Below are 7,938 nucleotides of genomic sequence, written 5' to 3'. Positions count from 1 at the left end.
GATATGCGTCTTTTTATTCCAAACTCCTTAACCATCCTAACCCATTAATTCTTAATCTTTCATCCTTAACAATTTCTGATAATCCTCCGAGGCGTCTGAAAAGAAGATGCCCACGGGACCTTCTAATTTAAATTAATGTTTGAAGTACCACCGATGGGTGGTTCCTTCCCAAGATTTTCAAGTGTACATGAAACATACAACATATTTACTTATAGTATTATTTTGTACAGTTGTAAATTGCATTAAATAAATAAATTTAAAAAGAATATAATTTTAGCTTGTTAATTTATTATTATAATTGTAGGCATGTAATGTGTTTAAAATCAGTTATTGTCTCGAGTGAATTTCGAGGTCCCTTCCTCTGACTTCCTTGATTAGTGGAATATACTTCATTTACATTTAAGAATTGGAGGTGATGATCGGGGGGCGGGAGGTGCAATCAGCAAAAAAGAACATAAATAAACAAAAAAATATTTATCCATGCCGACGTTTCGACCTGAGTTTCAGTCTTCATGGGATCCTAGCTAAAACTGTAAATACTTCATTTACCTTTGTTCCTCCTTGGTACTTCCTGCTTTGTTCCAGATCTTACACCTACAGACGTGTTACATATTTATTCAATACTCTTTCATTTATGAATGTATGGTGTGTGTTTGTTTTTATATAATGGAAGGTTGTAATACCCACCGAATGTAGTCAAAGAAACCACAAACAGTGAAAACCACTTCATCGAAATATATAGCCTCAACTTGTCCTGAAAATGGTGACTATGAAAGAAAGTTAATGTTGATGACTTGAATTTAAAAAGAATACAAGTAAACTTTTTATTACATTATATTGTTTAATATAATATTTAATTGTACTAATATATATTATTGTAAAGTAAAAAATTATTTATTAATGCCAACGTTTCAGCCAGAATTTCAGGCCTTCTTTAGGGCTAATGATAAGAATACAAGCGTTGATCCACTATTATTATTATTTTAAACAATTATTTATAAGCTATAATATTATTTCTATGATTCTGTACAATATTTACACCCATTCCTTGTCTAGTTTACACCGGAAGATGAGGTCAGTCACTTGAACTTAAACTGTCATTCCTCCAGAAAAAACAAATCAACTTTTTATGTAATAATTCTTTTAGAGTTTCCTTTTAGAGTTACAAACTTTTCTACTTTCATCATACTCCGCCTCACAACTACATATGTCATTGGTCACGCGTTTCCCCCTCCCCTAATTCTACTGTTATTAACGTCATTGGCTTTCCCACACTGGATCATTGACTGTACTGGATCATGATGACCAAGTAAGTTGTCACTGAAGTGATCATCTGAAAGAAGAAAATTGTTTATTTTATTGATTTAAAGGATTTAAAAAAAATTATTTATTGATATTAACAACTATGTTTACATAAAAATACATCCAGTAAATTTGATGTAAGATCACGATGATATGATACAGGCAAGTAGACAAACTACCAATTGGTAGCACTCTAATAATATTTCAACACTGGAAAGTCTCGAGGTCATCTTCTTTAAAGGTGCCTTTGAGGATTTCTAGGAATGGAAGAGGATAAAAGGTTAGAAACTTTTGGGTTAGGATGGTTAGGGAATTTATAATGGAAGGATTGTCATCAGGTTCGGGCTCGAAGGGTTACATATGGAACATTAAGGTCTTTATGGATGATTTTATTTGTGACAAAGTAAAGAGAAGTTTGGATACGAGAGGAATTCGAAAGTTTAGTGGAGCCCAAAAGCTCAACTCCGTATGTCAAGATAGGTCTTATTATAATTATGTAGATCTTTCGTAATGGATTGGAGGTCAGTCATTCGTTCAAATGTAGTTCTAGGTAGCGTACCCGTTCCATAGAGGTAAGAGCAACATTATTAAAGTATAATGTAAGACGAAGAGTAACGGCGATTTAATGGAATTTGTTGGGATTTATTTTTATCCTTCGATTTCGGCACCATTCTTCGAGGGATCTAATACGAGATTGGGAAGTTTGAGATCCTATTAAAGGGTTATCAACAATAATTTAAAAATATTTTACAAACTATTCTGCCCAGGTCCTTAATTTTAGTTTAATCACCTCATTCTTTCACTTTTTCCTTACAAATTTACTTAACACTATTATCACTCTCTTATCATTTTTTTTCTTTTACTTTTTTTTATTTTATTGAAGAGAATGAATACAATACTGCACAAATTAAGAACATTAAGTATTAGTGATAAAATGTCCATTCATACAATATGTACAGATACAAAAGAATAAAAGGATGGGGAAAAATGTAAATGATTACAATAGCACTCACTGTATTAAAAGAAAACAAAATTAAATTTAAAATAATAATAATTTTTTATTTATTTATTTAATATAATTTACAACTATACAAAATAATAAATACAATAAGTAAATATGTGGAATATTTCATTTACATTTGAAAATCTTGGGAAGGAAGCACCGTTGGTGGTACTTCAAGCATTAATTTAAATTAGAAAGTCCCGTTGCCATCTTCTTTTCAGACGCCTCGGAGGATGATCAGGGATTGTTATGGATGAGAGATTAAGAACTAATGGAGGAATATGATGGTGTGGTTGAACCCAAGAGCTCGATTCCATATGCCCAAATTGGTCTGATTATCATACTGTATAATAATTTTTGTAGTGAATGGAAAGTTTAGAACGTTTGTCAAATAGATCTAGCAAACTAAATCTACGAGCAGTTTCTTGTCGTTTCAGTCTTGTATGTGGATTCCAAGTAAGTCTTAAGGTGTCAAGATGGAGTCCTAAGTATCGAATCTCTTCAACAGGCGTTATTTAGAAAGGATACTGTAGGACAGGAGGGTAGAGGTTTGCGACGGAGAGTAAAGGTGATCTGATGGGATTTATCATGATTTATTTTCATCCTCCAGTTTTAACACCATTCTTCAATGGATGTTATGTGTAGTTTTTGTGATGCATTAGTAGGGTCGTTGTTTACAGGCAGTATACATGTGTCATCAGCGTATCTTATTACTGTTTTAGGGTGGGTTAGGATGTCAGCTTTATAAACCGTATAAAGAATGGGACCTAAGATACTACCTTGAGGAACACCGGCGGACTGAGAAAAGAGAGATGAGTAGGCTAGGTTATATTTTACTTTAAAGGTTCTATCAGAGAGGTAGATATTCAAATGGCTTGGAGGGTTTGGGTAACATTTTATTATAGACAAAAAAAAAATAATAATAATAATAAAGAAATATATAAATAAAAGAAAATACTATCATCATTTGTACAAATTAAAGTATAGATCCACATCTAAAATATAATAAAATAAAACTAATCAATAATAAAAAAAATAGATAAAGTTAATTTTTTTTAAATATCTATATTAAAATTTACAACTGTATATACTAATACATTCAATAAATTTGATCTTAGTTATAATGGAGTGATACAGGCGTGTAGAGAAACTTCCCATTGGTTGCATTCTAATGACGTTTTTACATTAGCAGGTCTCATGGCCATCTTCTTTTCAGGCGCCTCGGAGGATCGTCAGGAATGGAAGAGGAAACAAGATTAGAAACTAGTGGGTTAGCTTTATATCTGGTTCAGGTTAGATCGGTTACATATGGAACATTTAGGTCTTTATGTATGATTTTATTTGTTACAAAGTAAGGAGCATTGATGATTTTACGAAGGAATTTGGATTGTAAGGATTGGATACGAGAGGAATTCGAAGGCTTTTGGAGCACCAAAGCTCAACTAAGTATGTCCAGATAGGCGTTATCATAGTCATGATGTAATGATCACAGTATTTTGTAATGAATTGGAAGTTTATACCGTTTTACAAGGGTAAGAGCAATATAATTAAAGGATACTGTAGGTTTACGACGAAGAGTAAAGAGATTTGATGTGATTTATTTTTATCTTCCAATTTTTGCACGGTTCTTCTCGGGTTTATATATGGAATTGGAGAGTTTGGGATGCAATTAGAGAGTTGTTAAGTGCGAGCACACATGATTCATCGGTATATGTAGTGAGGATAGTAATAGGATTGGTTAGGAAGGATATCAGCCGTATAGACTGTGTATAGAATGGGACCTAAGAAACTACCTTGAGGGACATCAGCGGACTGAGTGAAGATGGATGAATAGGAGATCTAAAGAATAATATAACTTTACATTATTTATTTATTATTTTATTTATGTGTGTATTTGTTTAAAATCAATTATCTTTGTCTCGTGTAAATTTCGAGGTCTTCTGGTTAGTATGATGTACTTCATTTACCTTTGTAAATCCTGGGCACTCTTCCGTATCTTACACCAAGAGACGTGTCACATATTCATTTAATACTCATTCCTTTATGAATGTGTGGTGTATATTTGCATTTACATGAATGAAGGTTGTAATACCCACCGAATGTAGCAAAGTGTACTCCAAGTTAAAGACCCCACAAACAGTGAAAAACACCTCTCTCTTCATCGAAAGGTATAGCCTCATCTTGTCCTGAAAATGGTGGCAATAAATGAAAGTTAACGATGATGATTAGAATGTTTTAAGAATATAAATCAACTATATTTTTGTTTACATTATATATTTTAATGTAATATTTGTACTATAATTGTAATATAAACTATTATTAGTAACCGAAACCGTTAGATTATAGAATTTATTTCCTGAATATCATTGAATTATTAACAGAAATGAACAACATACTAGTTACGTATCCTATCTCCGTTGATTCCTTGAGAGGTATTTCAAAAATATATTTAAAAAAATGAATAAATAAAGTAAAATAAAAAACAAGACAACATTATGAAATTTTTTTGGTTTCTTTCCTTTGAAACATAACGTTTTAAAACTAAATTTTAAGTTAAAATAAGCTCGGTTTGAATTTCAATAAATAAAAAAAAATCAATAAATAATTCTTGACGGATACATGGAATAAATCTCAACCCCTAATTCTCTGCCAAGGATAGTTTGGTAAAGTTACGGATAACCCTCATTTGCTTGTCTAGTTGGCGTACCTTAAATACAAATAAAATATTATACGTTATACAAAAATAAAATATTATCTTAGTACTCACATTACGTATGAATCCCTTTCTCTTGTCATCAATCATGAGTTGGTACATCAATGTGTTAAATTCTTGTGACTGAAAAACATAATATATTGAAAATAAATTTGATATACAAGGGTAAGTCAATATTTATAAGTCTATGCAAGTTTCAAGCTGTTAGGTTAGTTTCGTTTTCGCTGTCATACTGTTAATCATGGCCGCTTCGCTTTCTATTTGCACCAAAGAAGAGCAGCATTCAGTGATCCGTTTTTTGTGCTCGGAAGGAGTATCAGGGGCAGAAATTATCGATTACTTTAGGTACAGTACGTGAACGGTGTTTTGCCACAACGGAGTTTCTACGAATGGATTGAAAAATTCAAAAATGGTTGCACAAGTGTTACGCACGATGGCCGTTAACAGCCACAAATGAAGAAAACATTGAGCGAACAACTGTTGACGAAGGGGCACATCGTCTTCATTAGTCATGGTTCTGCCTACAAAATCATCCACAACAGACTTAGGTTTCATGGGGCACAGCAATAAACAGTTTACGTTACAGTGAGACACTAACTGCCAATCTAATGCCTGCAATGCGAAGCAGATGCCGGGGACTCCTGTCAAAAGTGTTGTGATGCTGAACAACAATGCCAGACCGCATACTGCTTAAATGCTTCAGAAACTCAATTTCGAAGTACTGGCACATCTTCCATATAGTCCCCATCTTGCCATAGCAGTTGTTTTACTGCACTACCTATTCCAGTTATGCTTATTTTTGATATTTTTGACAAATGTTTAATACTAGGGAAAGCGAAAATTTTAATCACATTAAAATATTAATCAACTTTCAGGAGCATGCGCAGTACGTGTTTTCCTCTCCCAAATTCTCTACTGCGCACGCTCCTGATAGTTTGCTGACTCTAAAAACAGTCCTTGGAAGGAACCTGATAGATAACGAAGACGTTGTCATAAATGCATCCAGTAAGGAGAGATTCTCTGTTTTTTTTTTTCGATTCGAACCTTTTTTAATTTTTATATTTTCTCCTTTGGTTAGCTATCAAATTCTGACATATTACATGATATATTCACGCCGGTTTTTTAGGCGCATTTTAAATATTAAAATGAAAAATAGTTTATGGGACTAGGTCCCTTTAGAACAATTACAAAGGTAATTTTAATTTTATAATAAATAACATTTATTAGCCAAAAAACAGTGTGGCTATAATTAATTATAACTTATATACTGATATGTAATGGGAGGTACCAGCTGGAATTTTTAGCGCTAAGTAATTTCTTTTGTCGGCATGCCAAAGAAACCGCCGAAAAACCTCGAGGAAAATACATAAAGAAGAAAGCCGCCTTAATTTAAACATGAAAGGTAGAAAAAAGAACGACTTTCGCCGAAGGTCATTGGACCTTTTCACCCCCTCTGAACATAGAAAAACCAATCAAAGAACAGAAATCAAAAGAAGGAGGAGTCAGAAGGAGAGGGGATAAAATAAGCAAAAAGGGAAGGAGGAACACTGTTGGACACAGTCTGAAACAGTCTGAGAGTTGGACACAGTCTGGGAGAGTCGGACAGTTGGACATCGTCTTGAAGAGATGGAGAGTGGAACACAGTCTGGGAGAGATAGACACTTGAAGAGAGTCTGAGTGAAGATCAGGGGAAGACCAGTTGGAGGCCAGAGGTGGAAGTCACACCTCGTGGGGATCCAGCAGCGGCAGCCGAGCAGCTGGGGATCCAGGCGAATATGGATGTCCTCCCGCGATAACTGCCAAGCCAACCGATGTACCGAAACAAGTAAGGCCTTTTCCGTTGTAATTTGAATGGCAATTAATAGAATTAATAACTTAGAGTCAGTATAAATATCAAAGATCTCAACTGGTACTTCTCAATTCATAATATAATAATTAAAGTATAAGGAAACGAGTGTACCAAGCTCTCTCATAATATTATTCTTACTAATGTATATATGATTGTAAATATAAAATATGTAACAAAGACTTTACTTTATAATTAATAATCCCTGCATGCCACCTCTTATATAATAGCATAGTAAATTGGTGAACACAGTACCGTTGGAAAGGAACTCTAATGATTAATTACAGTTATTATTATTAATTATCTATTAATTAAATAGATATTCATATCTAGCATATCATGGTGAGGGGGTCTATGGTTTCTAGTGTTTGAATTAAATATAGCGCATACTTTGGCAGCCGGTTCCCATCAGGAACCGATAGAGATACAAAATATAAATATAAATACATAATATAAATGCATAAATTCAAATACATAACATAAATACATGAATAGATAAATAAATTTCAATATAATACGTGTACGGGGAACCCCTAGTCGGATTTAGAAACCTCGAAGCCCTGTACACGGCAATACAGAGAAGAAAAAATAAATTAATTAAAAAAAATAACTTACTAAATAAAAAACAAAACAAAATGGTAATTACAAAATGTCTGTGCTATTATAATAATGGATTAGATTGGTGGATGGAGTTCCAGAGATATGCAGCTCGGGTAAAAAACGATTTATCAAACGCAGCAGTTCGGTGAGGTGGAGGTTAGATGTAAGATGGACGGGACCTGGTAATACAGGATTGGACTGAGAATTTGAATTGCAGGTTTTTTTAGGATATAGGAGGGGCGTTGCATACTAATTACTCAGAATAGAAATGAAGCTAGTAAATACTGGCACTTCAGCTCGGGTTATGTGCGCATCTCTGCTGATCCCAAAAATAAATATTGCTAGATTTAACTATCTTGAGTCTCCTCTTTCCGTTTTAAGCAAATATTTAAAACGTAATATAGCACCGTCGCTCCCTGGGGGTAGCCGAGCGGCCCAACTCATCGCTAACAAACTACGAGACATAAACATTCA

The sequence above is a fragment of the Halyomorpha halys genome, unplaced genomic scaffold (assembly GCF_000696795.3).
Source record: "Halyomorpha halys isolate HHAL.00 unplaced genomic scaffold, Hhal_1.1 Scaffold848.1, whole genome shotgun sequence".
Taxonomy (NCBI): Eukaryota; Metazoa; Arthropoda; class Insecta; order Hemiptera; family Pentatomidae; genus Halyomorpha; species Halyomorpha halys.
This window is presented reverse-complemented; position numbering follows the sequence as displayed.